Below are 15,496 nucleotides of genomic sequence, written 5' to 3' on the forward strand. Positions count from 1 at the left end.
GCTTATCAAGTTCAACATTACACATTCCATGTATGAATAGAGATCATATGACAACGTTAAATTAGCCCGCACTGAGTATAAGTCATTGGCAAATTATTTTTGAAGTATTGTTTTATATTACTAGATCCACCTATGTACTGCCTAATGGCGGTCAAAATGTTATCAGGCTGCCCGGTGGCTTATTTTACAAATACCTTTTTAATTGGTGTTTCATGGCAAGCATATATTGTAATGACATGTTGAACTCGCTTCGTAAATGCACAAGATATGCAAGTCGACGTCAAATACACAGAAAATCAACTCGTGTTTAAGTCAATTATCTGGACAGCCGTCACCCAATTTGTATGTCAATTTTTAGTATTTATTGCTGCTTGCGTTGTATGAAAGAACAGTTGAGAACATTACATACGAGAGAACAGTTATATCATTGTTGAAGTTGTAAGGTGCCTCTGCGCTCCTTACGCAGGTTCTAGATATGTTATAAGCTAATTAGAGATATTGTGTTGACTTAAACAACGCTATGATCATGATAAAAATGCAAATAACTATTATGAGTTTATTTTACGGTACATTTGTGTTTATCCAAAAGAGTAATGGATCTAAACAATATTCTTCTTTTGATTACCCCTGTACTGTACTGTATGCTGTTTCAGAACATATCGAAATAATTTATACCAACTGAAATTATTAGTAAGGTAAAGTTGAATTCAAATAAATTGTCGGATTCCTTTTATCCTGAAATAATTGGTTAAACCCTAAATGTAATGGTCAGCGATGCATGCATGATACGCCCCGCCTCAGCCAATAGAATCTGGCGGTATTTAATATGCTTGTATTCCATTCAGTTAGTTGCGCTTTGATCGCTGTAGTAAATAAACGTGTGTAAAATCTATCCCTCTTTGGGTCTTGTGTTTTAAACCATCCCTTTTAGGGTCTAGACATAAATAATCATAAAATAAGCAACATTACACTAAGTAAATAAATGCAGATAAAATAGACACCCATGGGAAGAGCATAACGAAAGACAAACAGATCACCACATTGTAATCCGGTTGTCAAGTCTGTAAAATCTGTGAAGCAATTACAACAATTAAATAATTATACAGTGATCATGTGTTCTTTTATAATGTGCATCTTTTAATAATACACGTAATCATTATTCTTCAAATTCCATTGCAACTGCTGCCTGTAACTTTGTTGTGAACTTTATAAAACCATTTTGAAATTAATTTAATACAGAGTATAGTTTCATACAGACAAGCTTCTGTATCTGTTAATAGTTTACTAAGACGTCGTCTGTCTGGTGAAGTAGCTCTGGGAATCAGAAACGGTCCACAACCTGTATTTAGCAAAAACGATGAGGAGATTATGGCAACATGGCTTCAGGAATTGTCGCTTGCATGCTTCTTATTATGTAGAGTGTGTCAGTTAGCTCTTTTATGATGTGCAGTTAGCTATGTTATGATATTCGAAGAGGTTAAAATCATTGCATCTAGGAATTAATGTCACCTTATATCGCAAGGCCTCTGGAAAGTCAACTGCTACATGACACAAGCTTACGTCAGTTTGTAAAGAGTAAAGTGCATCTGCACCATCTTATTCTATCAGAGGTACTGCTGTTTTGTGAGTAATATTTACATTTGTTTAATTATGATATTTTTTTAACCATTAAATTCATGTGCATGGTACTGCTGTTTTGAGCATAATATTAACACAATATTTTATATTATGATATCTTTTTGCACCATGTTATGTAGATGCATAGATTTTCCTATATTTACTCTTAACTTTATTTTTCTACAAAATATGTGATATTATCATGAACATGCTGGTTCTTCATGTCTTTTAACTAAATATATTTTTATTTTCTCATTAAAAAAAACTTTCAATGCTGCATTTTAATATTTGGATTATTGTGTTACATGGACTGGACTTACGATAAAACATTACCCAGCAATTAAATTGTTATATCAACAGGCAGTCGTTTTTTTAGAAATAAAACTTAAACATTAGTACTTTATCATGTTTTTTATTTGCAACCCGAAAACTATAAACAATGTGTCTACATATGCCTGTACATAAACTGTCAAAAGTTAATCACAAACCTCTTAAGATGACCCCTCGATTGAATACATATAAAGAAATAAAAACTAGCATCGGAATTTGATACGTTGGGTGCGTTGTTTACGTGCGTAGTTTACATACTTATACGTCATCGATTTCATTCAAATAGGACTTTTATGGAATAAATAAGAATTATAGTTCATCAAACGAAAATAGAGAAATGCTTCTAACGCTGGTGTAAAATTTGCAGTGATTTAAAAAATGTGGACCGGAACTGGTTCACTGACTGCATTCATAATGGACGATTTAAATCAGTTGTAGCAATATGCATTGTAAACAAGCAATCGACATCTGTTAGATCTATTGAAGAGTTCTCACTAACCTGTTCTTTAGGAAATAGCTGATCCATTTATAATCCTTTGAAAATGATTAAATCACATTCCATTTTGAATCAAAACTGTTTATTTACATATAAATATAATTCAATGTGTTTCTGCATTAAGCAATGTAAAAGTCCACAATATGAAAAGTGTAGAAAACAAGAGCTGTCAGAGGACAGCGCGCTCGACTATTCGAGTGCTTGACAGTATAACGTAAGCCATCATGGGGAAATAGTTCAAATTATTCAATAAGGTCAAGGTAATAGTTCAGGTATATTTTCCACAATCTATTGAACATTTGTAAATGACATAAAACAAACTAATAAGATTTTATTTCAAGTTTGATAGCAATAGTTTTGGTGGGACGGTCCTTCAAAAATAAAGTAAATAAATATTTGTTTTGTTTTTTAACCATGTTTCAAAGAAAACAATATTCTTTTTGGGTTGGGTAGAGGGGGGGGGGGTATAATGTGGGGTGTGTTCATTTATTAACTATCTTTTAAAAATAAAAACAGGAAAAAAATGGGGGGGGAGTGGGGGGGCATGGATTCTGGGTTGGGGCGTGGGGTATTGTATAGGTGGAATCCATTGTGGTATTCAGGTAAGTGTTGTTTTGTCAAAGTATTAATACAATCTGATCATAAATAAAGAAGTTATGGCAATTTAACTAAAATCTATTCTTTTGACCATGAGAGTCAAGGTCATTCAGAGGTCAAGGTCAAATTGAATTTGCCAGGTACAGTACCCTCATGATAGTAAGAAAATATTTGAAGTTTGAAAGCAATAGCTTTGATACTTTAGAAGTCAAGTGGATCTAAACACAACATTTAACAAAAAAAATCAGTTACTAAGACAAAAAAGGGCCATAATTCATACAAAATGCTTGATACAGTTTTCTGCTTTTGTTTATAGATTGAGGTCATGTTGGTAAAGAAGTTTGCAAAATATGAAAGCAATATGTCAAGGGACATTGAAAATATTTGAGGTGGTACGCAAACTTTAACATAGACTCATCAATAATATGCATATTCTAAATGGAAAGAGGGCCATAATTCTTACAAAATGCTTGATACAGTTGTTTGCTCTTGTTTATGGATTGTGATCATGTTGGTAAAGAAGCTTGCAAAATATTTAAGCAATATGTCAAGGGACATTGAAAATATTTGAGGTGGTACGCAAACTTTAACATAGATTTATCAATAATATACATATTCTAAGTGAAAAAAGGGCCATAATTCTTACAAAATGCTAGATACAGTTGTCTGCTCTTGTTTATATGTTGGGGTCATGTTGGTTAAGAAGTATGCAAAAAATTAAAGCAATATGTCACGGGACATAGGAAATATTTGGGGTGGTACGCAAACTTTAACATTTGCACGCTCACGCTCACGCCGACGCCGGGGTGAGTAGGATAGCTCCACTATATATATTTCATATATAATAGTCGAGCTAATTATTACATGTCAATTAATTTAAACTAGATTAAATCCTATTTTGCAATATAACGTTATCATTGCTAACATTTGTGATGTTTTGACAGTTCAATAAACGTTTGAGATGCCCCCCGGTTTGTATGTATCACGCGATACGTTATGTATACAACTAATACAAACACAAATAAACCAATGCATGAATTCCGTGACGAAGAAAACGTATCACAAATTGTCTGCCTTTAAAATGGTTTAACATGTATTGCTTTTAACGGCAAAACTTAATTGCGCTATTGATCCGTTAATGTCTTAAAACAAGTGCGTTATTCCGATAAAGACAATAAATGTTCTGTTCCGTATAATCACATTCAAGCAGTCGATAAGAATGTATAAATTGCGATAGACATCTACTATTTAAATATAACAAAACTCGAAGAACAATGTGCATATTTTATAAATATTCCATTTTCAAAATATCAACACCAAACACAGAAACGACGCAATTAGTTACTCAACAACATATGACGAATGACACAACCTTAGGTTACAATAAACTAATATGCTCCCAGACAGTCTATTTCTTATACAATCTCCACGCAGAGTTGTCGTTCCTTGCTCTCACATACAGAATGTAATGTTACCGTCGTGCAAGAGATTGTTTCTTATATATCGTACCATCTCCACTTGGTTGCAAAAAAAAGAAATAATAGAACTTAGAACATTTACCAGTAATTTATACCAGTAAAAAATATATGAAAATAAAATTGTACAAGTTGATAATTGAATGAGATTTTAACTTTTTGCCACTCATTGATAGTGAAATTTCGATTGTAGGGGTATATTGACTTCATTATCACCGTCTGTGCATGATAATACAGCATGGAAGAATTTGAATCATTTATAACAATGATTTAATTTAACTTACTTAACTAGTCTATACATGTACTTATACAAAATCTTCATATTTCTGTGGAGGTATAATATTTCTGGTCCTTGATGATTTATATGAACTTTCGGAATTAACCACCGTTTGTCTGATCGTTGCTCTGTTTTGGGCAATGACTCCACGTGAATTGAATTTTCTTTACAATAAGAGGTTTTGTCACAAATATTACCCTTTTCACTAGTGGCTGTAATTTCCATATTTGATACTTGATTCACTTCTCTTTACTCTTTATGACCTACTTTTCTGCACACTTTTGATCATTGAAAACGCTTGTATTACTGATTATTGACTCCGAAATGACTTCTGATCAAGATCTTATGTAATTTTGGTTGCGTCTGTATACATTCCCATTAAAATCGACAACATAGGATTGTGGTGAATGATGTTCCACGCGGGTTCCGAGCCGCCGTTTTTCTCTCTCGATCATTTGGTAGCGGCGACATACGGACAAATTACTCACATGCCCACTGCTTTCTGAAGTGTAACATATACGGCTTACGATGCATCCGTGACCTTGTCCCACTGCCTTTCAATATGGTGCCTAATACTAGTCCATCGCGAATCATTTGACATCTAAGAGAACCAAATTAATAAGAGTTTCATAAACGCGTCAGTCTGGTAATGTAGCTGATCGGAATTATTGAAAACAAAACGTTCATATATTATATTTGTATTTGGCATAAACTGTTCCTTAAGTAGTTCGAGTGTTGCGCCCACTTTCTGCCGATCGACGACATGAATATCTCAGAGTTGAAAAACTCGATAGTAGTCTCTGCTATAAAAACTATTTATAGAAAAAGCAGATGCGCATAGTGAGAAACCTTAGCAACCAATCAGATGGGCCGATATTACGAGAAACTTTGAAAATGATGCAAATAACTAAAGGGAGCTAAGTCTAGCCAGTTTTTTCTCAAAACATTTCCGATTTTAATGCAGTTGTTGTTGTTATGTTCAGGCCTTCAACTGCTTTTCGATAGAAAAGTGGGTAAAAAAGTAGGAGATTTTCTAAAGAAAAAGTAGGAAAAGTAGGAAGATTATCAATAAAATAAGTAGGATTAATAGGAAGGATATCCACATATTATTTATTTGTTTAAACCAACCTTTACCTTTACAGATGATTATTATCACCTTTCAGAAAGCTAATTTATTGTAGGTATCGTGTTAAGTGTTGCGTGTCAAGCTTCTGTAGTTGAAAGGTGCAGCCATCGCACAGCCAAATTTTAATTTTAATATTATTATTAACATAATTACAGAAACACGTTTTTTATAATGTTGTTAGCATTATTAAGATCATCTCACAGCACACAGCTGACTCAATTATAACACATGTCATACAATAGTTTGTACTCAAGCATTTAGGTTCACATTATCAAAATAACTATATTCTACAAAAAATTAAGTTGGGTCAACTCCAGAAGCATATTCAGAGCAGTGAGCAAGTGTTAATAATATCTACATATAAAGCTTACACATGTGCAATATACAAGAAGACCAACTAATTCAGAATACATTATGTGGTTATAACACGCGGAACCCTTAATAAAGCACAATGTCTTTAATTTTTCCTGACCCTTTTCTGATAAGGATGATTGCTTTGAAAGGCATGATTCAATCATTTTCCCTTTTTATTTCAACTACATCTTTTTCCTCTTTGCACTTTTCTACAGCCTTAGTTGCTTTCTTAACGTTCAGTTTTGTTACTTCAAGCAAGGACTGTGAAATGTTCAATTCTTTTAGGTCCTTTGCCTTTAAAGCTGCTACAAGTCTTCTATTAGCCCTTTTCAGATTTTGTGAAAGACCCTTTTCTTGTAACTTCACGTCTTTTCCTTTTTCATTCAACTTTCTTCCTTTCTTGCTGCTTCTACACAATTTCTTTCTCTATTTCTTAAGCTTGTTTATCTTCAGTTGCTTTTTTATCACTTAATAATTTCTCTTCCTTTTCAGCTTCAATTCTCTCTGAATGTTTTTTTGGCTTGTCGAAAACTTGTTAAAAGTTCTTTACATATGGGAACATCAGTAACATCACCATACATGCTTACAATGTATCTCGTCATTCTCAGCCCATTCGAGGATTCCACAGACAGACATGTTCGTTCACAAGTCAGGATTTTTGTGTAAATTGACAATCTTCTCTCTACATCTGCGTTCCCATGGGGAATGCACAGGGTTGTTTGCAAACTTTTTCTTAAGTTTATATACTTCCATCCTCCTGCTTTGTTTTTGATGCTAAGAATATATCTCCAATAGTACTCTATTCTTTTCAAATTGCCTTTCTCATCATACATTTCGGGATTAGTGATCTCTTCAACTCTGTATACTTTCCATTCATCTGTGATGGAAGAAACATCCTTATCAGGCACTGTTGGCAGGGAAGTGCACAGCACAGTCAACAGCTTCAACGCATCGTCCTGGACCCGCGCCTCTGGGCGGAGACATTTGGCTAGTTCTTCTGTGGGTAAGCAACTACAGTCTGGTAGAAAGCTCTAATGTCAAATAACAACCTTTTTTATTTCTATGGACAATGGAAGATTTATGTCACTACCAGCCTCTTTGGTATCTACACTCACACACTGATTTTTTTTTTACATCAATGTTCAACAAAAGTCTTCCTTTACAATTGTTCACAACATCAAACTTTATGAAGCGTGACATGATTGTTTTCAGCAGGGTTGCAGCTTCAGAGTAAAGCACGTGAATTAGAGGTTCTTGTTTTTGGAACAATTCAAGGAAAGATTTCAGCATATGTTTCTTTTCCTCTCAACAGGTTAAACATTCAGGTACCTGAAAGTTTTCTTCAGGATTGATTCTGCATAATTTTCTCTGGCAAGCTTTGGAAGATCCGTCGTGAAGAATTTATTCACAGCTTCCCAGTTGCGAAAAAAAAATTCTGAAGAGAGGGCATCATATTAAACCATCTGCACTGCACATGGCGCACAAATATTTTATCTTTTAAGACCAAGTCCTACAAGTGTTTTCGAAACGTTTTCTTGTTGACATGTGTGAGATTTTAATTACTGAAATAAGTCTAAAGCTAGCGGTTCGGCAATCAGTCAAAACATGTATGCCTTTGTTGAAAGCATTGTGGACAACATGTAGGGTGCATGGTAAAGGAATCAATTCACCAAACCCTTGTTATTTTGTATAGTCATTGGGGGGGGGGTTCAAAATGGACTTGTTAACATTTGGCCCATCACTTCCAATCGAGACCAGCTATTTCAAATTCAGTTGAAATTCAAAGTTTCAATGATTCCTTCAGAAACAACCTGAGCAGGTGAATGACCAACAAGCAAGATTTTTAGATAGATGGTAGATATTTCTTCCTTCTTTACACTCCAAAACCATAAGAGAATGTCACACTGTTTGTTTGTCTTGGCAAGTCCCAGTTTAATTAAACTGAACAGTATAAGGGGCCTTACTGGAATTTATCGGCTCAACAAGTGTTTTCTTAGAAATGGTCCAATGCCGTTCGATTTCAAATGATAAGCTTTGGTCTTACTCATTCTAAAGTCATCAGTCACTTGACCAGGAAACATAGCCCTAAAAAGATCTGGAAGACCGTCACACATGTACAAGTTGTATGAAAGACCACCGGATGCTACGTTTAATGCCCATAGAGTTTCTGATTTTGTAACTTGATCCAAATGGATAATGAAGACTTGTTTGCAGACATCACCCACTTCTTGGAAACTTGTTGGTGGTCCAGGGAAGATCAACTTCAGAACATTACATTTGGTTGCTTTGATACCAGTTCAGCGTTTTTGTCCATCAGTATGATTCAATATTTCATTTTGCTGTGTACGACTGTAAGAACATGATATGCTCTTGGAACATACGATTCAGAATGCAGCAAAGCGATTTGATGAATCTTGCGACACCAATCACTAATAATTGAATCATTATTGTCCTGTTTAACTAGTCAAGCAGAGTTGAACTTAGTTTTGCCTCCAGACATTGTAACTGTTAGTCATGTTTAGGATAAAACAACCGCAAGCATGAATCAACAGTCTAAGGAAATCTGCAAAAGAAAATGTTAATACCCACTTGAATTATTCAGATATGTTATATCAATACTACCATATACATTTAAACCTTATCTTAACTATAACTTAGTCGTAAATTGTATTTTGCATTCCTTAAAATATAATCTTAGGACAAAACTGTTGTTCGAACATTAGTAGCATGCAGTAATTGTATCACCTATAACCAGAACTGTTACAAGCAAGTGGCAGAAAAACAAATAAAGCTGCAGCAAATGGAATGATTTGTTTAAACATCATGTGCTGGTCATAGCTTTATAATATTGGTTACTTTTAAATGTTAAACACAAAAACACATAATTCGTTATAAGGATCTCGGTTAAAACTTAAATGGAAAGCATCTTCATATTGGCCACATTTTTTTTGTTAATTGTTACTTATTACGTTTACAGATGAAACTTAACATTTTAAGGCAAATATGAATGTTCAAGCTTGCACAATGACTGAGATGATTTGCATCTATTGAATGTCAGGAAGAGAAAATACCAGTCCATTTTTTGTATAATTTCCTGATAATTCACTGGTTTTACCAAATTTTGAAAATACCTGTTTTTTCTCAGAGGGATCTTTTCGACTGATACTTTTCACTGTTTTCCAGAATGTGTGGCCACTGTGATCATATTGTTATATTGCCCATAATATTTGATGCTAGAATTGTCCATTTGACATCAGCAGTGCATCATTGGGTTACATATATTATAAAGCGTTTCTGGATGCTTCTGGAGTTGTACCCATATAACAACTAGCAGTCCTATTTAATCAATAACTCCAATACTGACCTTAAAAAGTAGAGTTTACATTAGATTGCTGGAGCTGCTTGCCACACCTTTCATCAACAGAAAAATGCAAGTTTAACATTCCGAAAATACAACTAACAAACACATTGTGTTTTCTCCAGCAAAAAGTAGGAATAGTAGGAGGTTTTAGTGCAAGTCTAAAGGAAAAAAAAAATAAGTAGAAAAAAGTGGAAAAAGTAGGAAAACATAGAAACGGTTAAAGGCCTGTATGTAAAATTATACATATTGAAAAATTATACATATTGAACTATAGATTGACGTATTAAACATGTGTGTTGTTCAATCTTTTCACTTAATAATTTAGATGTTTCCATTAAGAGGGATGATACTACAGATACACATGCTAGCTGCGTGAATAGTGTCATTCTTTTGTATCCTGACATAAGAATTCAATACTGCTCCAGCTGCTGGAGTTTCACTTCTTTATATTGATGCTATCCCATAATTGTCTAATTGAGATTGGAAGAAATTCCAGTTATCCCATGGTATTCCTTTCATCTCCAATGAAAAAGGCACTGGAAGTTTGCCTGTCGCCATCGTAGCAAAGGTTTGTTGGAAAACACGTGGTCGACAAACACAAGTAACAAAAACGCTCGTTTCAGGTATTGAAACGCGATAGATCCAGGATTTGTTGAGCGTTCATGTAATCCGCATATTACTTTGTCTATTCAATGTGTTCCTGATATTGACAACCCGTTATTCGTCCTGCAGTTGGTGAAAAAAGTTGTCTGGTTGGACTTCTAACACCATGTTTATGTGATATCTTTATATATGATGACGTAGTTCACAGTACACAACGTTAAAGGTTACAATATACTAATATGCTCGTAGAATGTCTATTTCCTATATATCGTAATAGTGAATAATTGGGATCCCTTATTTAAATGTATAGTTATTTTTAGTAACGTATGAGTGATCGCTTATAATAAAAAGATTTGGGATTTTTCTTTTAGCATCATGTTTTTAATTTCCAATATGAAGTTACCTTCCCCTGTTTTGCTATGGTGTAACTCGCCATTGAGTCGATTATGTCATCGATTCGGATATTGTTATCTGTGTGGTTTGAAAATTCAGTTGTTGCTTTTTGGCATGATTTGAGACGTGATAATAAGCTCTTAACCCTTGATACTCAAAATAAATACAATTTCGAAATAAAATGTAGTCAAATATTTACTCAACATGAATTTGGATATGTTACAGTATTCAACTTCTGGTGTTAGTTAATTCAGAAGTTTCAAATATCGTTCGTTTTTATAACACCGGTATTTTTGCTTTCCAATATCTAACCAGACTACACTAGTAAAGAACAATGCAGCCAGATTTGTTGCTTCCTATGGCTTGTATTGAGTGTTCTGAAAATAAACCCGAGAAAATATAATGCAGACATCAATACAGCTGCGTAGTTGCTAACGTGCATAAGGTGGCATTATTTATTTATTTGTTGGCGTAAGACTATTTACGCTGATTTAAAACCTTAATGTTATTTATCGTAGCTGTTTACGTCAGGTTCTCACAATTTTCTCCTTTGTTATTTTCCAAAAGAATCTTTACATATGTTCGCACATGTAGGCCAAAACAAATAAATGGCATTGTGTTATTTGTTAAAAATACCCCCAAAAATGCAAAATACAAGACGTGCAATCTTCAAAATTACATTAGCATATAATGTCATTATCTATTTACTCTGTCAAGTATAGCGTAAACATAATTCTAATCATGCATGGGTAAATTTAAAAATCATTGAATGCGCAATTGCGTATTGAAATTCAAATTAAAAGGAAAAGGTTATACAACAGTTTCAAATTCAACAATTGTGACTGTTTTGGCACATTGTAAGCAACAAAGCGTTTTTACCGTAAGGGTGTGTTTTCATACTTAAGAATTCTTACCATATTACATGCTGTGCACTAATATTTGTTTATATAATATAGGTACTGTTGCTTGCTATTCTGATAAACATTATTTTATATTGCTTTCGTTGAGACCTTTAAATGTGAGTTTAACAAAAGCCATCATTCTAGCAGTGTACTTAGGACCTCTCTTGAAATGTTTTAAGTCTTTCTATCGTTTTATAAACGGATAAATCACCACAAGTATATCATATCAATATATAGGTTACCAAAACTTGCGCGACGCTCCGTTATTAATGTAGTGTTATGTAGCTGTGCAGATCTACGATATTTGATATAATTTGTATTGCAACAATGTCCAAAGAAACAACCAGTACCGCTTCGGTCCGAAGAACCGCCACGGCGACTTCAGCGATGGATAGATTGAGCAGGCTGTGTACAAATAGGTCCATCATCTTCCCCAGCAAATAAAGGCTGTACAAGTTCCTTGGTGTCTTCATCCTACTGTACGACTGCAAGACATGGATCCTTCATGCAGGCTCAAAAAGCATGATACATGCCTTTGATCAAAAGTATCACCGAAGACTGCTTTGAATCTCCTACATGAAGCACAAGCCCAACGTATACGTCTGGACATGAGAACAACACATGTTGGCTCACAAGAGCCCCTCCTAACGACCGTATAACGACGAAACCTGGCTTGGTTTGAACTGTTCACCACTAAGGTAATCAGTTGGGCCTCTCTGTGCACGCTAGAGAAAGGTCGTCGTCGAGACCGTCAGAAAAAGATAAATGAACGATATGAAAGAGTGGATCTACTTTCGGCAACCCACAACAGAGATGACTGGAGTTGAATCTACATTTTGGAAATGACGGCGATATGACTTCAACAGTATGAAATGTTGTATTTAATTGATTCAATGTTTTTGTTGATACGGGATCAAATACCAGTTTTCAATTTCAAGTAAAATCGTTAGTTGTTTCATATAAACCTAATAACAAAGAAGGTCAATTATATATTTTTGTAATTAAAACTCTTTGCAAAATATTCACTAAGAATATATTATAAATATAAATAGATATAAATATGCAACGTGTTTGAGCGTGTTCCCAAAACTGTAGTTTATTCCGTAAATACGTAAGGTATTGTTTACAGATACTTCGGTTTTGAATATATATGTTATTGAAATATATTATATGTTAAAATAGAAGGAATGTCAAAATTTCAATTTCAAATAGTATAAAAAAAAATTCCCTTTAAATCACAATTACTATGTATACGCATATTTATGGTTTACTTATTCAACTGCATGGTCTGTCATGTCACGAAACTGTATACAAACTTACGTCCCTGGCTAAGCTTTCTAATGGACTTCTTCAATAACAAATTGAAATCCATATTTTGCCTAGTAGTTTATGCTATTACTCATGAGTAGGGAAACAAGATCAATATTGCCGGTCACACAAAAACATCTTGAGCCCAAAGAACAAAATCACAAACAGTTCAAAGACAAGATGTCAAAATCACAAAATATTTCAAAGGCAAGATACGACAAACACGCAAAAACACTCAAACATTTATCACAGGGCGAAACTGTCAGAATCCAACAAGATAAACGTTGGAAACCAGCTATTGTAAGAAAACAAATACATGACAGGTCGTATATTGTTGAAACTGAAGATGGTGGGGTTTATAGACGAAATCGTGACCATTTGTTAAAAACGAATGAAAAACCATTGCACATTTTCGATCCACAATCACTACCTATAAGTGACAATCACAACAATACCCCACATAGTGACATACAACAACAACAGCAGCAACAACAACAGCAACAACAGCAGCAGCAGTTACAACAAAATGTATCGGTACCAAAAGATAGTAGTAACCGAATACAGGCAGATAATCAATATGTCACTAGATCGGGCAGAACCGTCAAGCCGCCTCAGAAGACAGACCTGTAAAATAACTGTACATGTAATTTGATTTTATAATATGTATGTTTAATATTATATGTGCATGTTTTTTATCACAATACTATTATATGTATTTCATATATATATGTATTTTCATATGTGCAAGTCGTCATATTCTCATACTGCAGTCTGCAGTTATTTTGTGAAAGTATCAAAGTGTTAAGAAATCGGGAAATAAACAGGTGTATTTTGTTAAGTTTCAATATATTTCTTTTTCCCGTGAGAAAGTAACATTTTGGATTATATTTCTACAGTGTTAATTGGATTTATCAACAATGTTAAGATGAGGCTAGAACAACGCCACAATCTATGTCATTTTCGAGAGAACTTGAGCAGTGTTATCAGGATGTTAACATTAGCCAGCAGTGTGTGAGATTTATAATCAGTGCTTTACCAATTAACGTTAATGTGAAACATTTGTTATACCTGGACACAAGATTTTGTTATATGATCACCATTGAGATACAGATTAAATGTTTTCCCAGGAAAACATTTATTTGAAAAGAAGGGAGATGTTACATATTGTCAAGAAATATGTTAAAGGGACATGACTGTGTTACACTAAATACTAGATCCCATAAGAGTTGTCCTACTGTGAATCTTGTGTTTATATGACTATGCTTAATAGTTTGTTGTACACTTGTAGCTTGGGTATGAATGAATAAACATGTAGCCACATACGCCTTACGTTACATTAATAACACCGGCTAGAATACAACAAAGACCACCTGTGGGACTTTTGAAAAGTGGTCTTAATAGCGAGGTGGTTTTAATTTTTAGTTTTCATGTACAGATAATACAACAACGTTAATATTCAATGAATTTTGATCTTTTTGCATAAAATATAACAGTAATTAATTCATGAAGTGTACAAAGATAATATCTCCGGCATTTCAAACAAGAAGTGAAAATACAAGTACATTAAGAATGGGTTATACAATTAAATGTGAGGATTGCTGACGACATTTCACAACTGACATGTTTTTTAAACATAGCTTAAACAGGAGTTTCCCATAACGGGCAATTTAGATTAATAGCGCATTTTTTCTATGGCTTATGCAATTTTGTTCTGTCACAACGTAATAGGGTATCAGCGGCATAAACATTTAATTAAGCGGAGTCATTGCCAACTATCAAATGACAGCACGGAGCCGAGCGCTTTTGAAAGACGGAACAAATAAAAATGAAAACACCCGAGTCTTTCAAATGCCAAATAAATCGGCCAATTGCCGTTGAGATTTCCAATCACTCGCATTGATCAAATCAATCTTTTCTATTAATAACAAATCTTTCCGTTTTCGGTTATCTTTTTTGAATAACGATATGGTATAATACAGGTCGGTTTTTATATCCATCATGAACAAAACCATCTTACTCAACTATCCATACTGTTAAATAATTCGCCGTTTTTAATCTTTAAAGTGTACCAAACAATAACCAATTTACCCATCAAAGACTCGATAATTATAGCTTATTGTAAATCAAGAAAAACGGGCTAAAAAAATAAGAAGTGCCGAAAATCTAACACCTGCGTCGCAAATCGATGCCAAAAAACCGTTTTCGTGAATTGTGGTAAATTGGGTCATATCGTTTAATGATTTTCGGAGGTTACGCGATAGTTTTAAGATCTATCCTATACGACGTGCTACATGCTCATACTGTCACATAATTCATATAATGCATGCCATATATTAACGTCAATATAGCCAGAGGCTAATTAGTTCCTTGACAGTAGATGCACGCTTGCAACAGGGATCAGTCAGTTTTAATATATAATGACAAGATAACATGGTTAATTCATGTTTGTTTTCGTGTCGGTGCATTTACCATATAATAAATACGCCCGTATATGCATTTCAACAAATTAGTAAGTATGATCCATCAATATGACATGTTTATGTAACGATACATGTATTTAAGCAGAAATATCTTAGCTACCTGTTTGGGTGGATTTGAACGGAAATTATGATGTCCTGGGAGTTTTATCAGTGGATTACAATATTTTATTGACTTGG

The 15,496-nt window shown here is 34.1% G+C and overlaps 1 protein-coding gene across 6 annotated transcripts in view; it reads right to left on the reverse strand.

The window, feature by feature from the left end:
• LOC127834014 (TNF receptor-associated factor 3-like) overlaps positions 1-15,496 on the reverse strand; it is an 89,126-nt gene that overhangs the window by 46,133 nt on the left and 27,497 nt on the right. The window contains exon 1 of one of the 6 annotated variants that reach the window (XM_052359573.1): positions 2,447-2,574. The exons of the other annotated variants lie outside the window; for them this stretch is intronic. The gene's annotated coding sequence lies outside the window, so the exon portion shown is untranslated. Of the gene's footprint in view, positions 1-2,446; positions 2,575-15,496 lie in introns of those variants that run through there. 6 annotated transcript variants of the gene reach the window in all.

Source organism: Dreissena polymorpha, chromosome 6 (assembly GCF_020536995.1).
Source record: "Dreissena polymorpha isolate Duluth1 chromosome 6, UMN_Dpol_1.0, whole genome shotgun sequence".
Taxonomy (NCBI): domain Eukaryota; kingdom Metazoa; phylum Mollusca; class Bivalvia; order Myida; family Dreissenidae; genus Dreissena; species Dreissena polymorpha.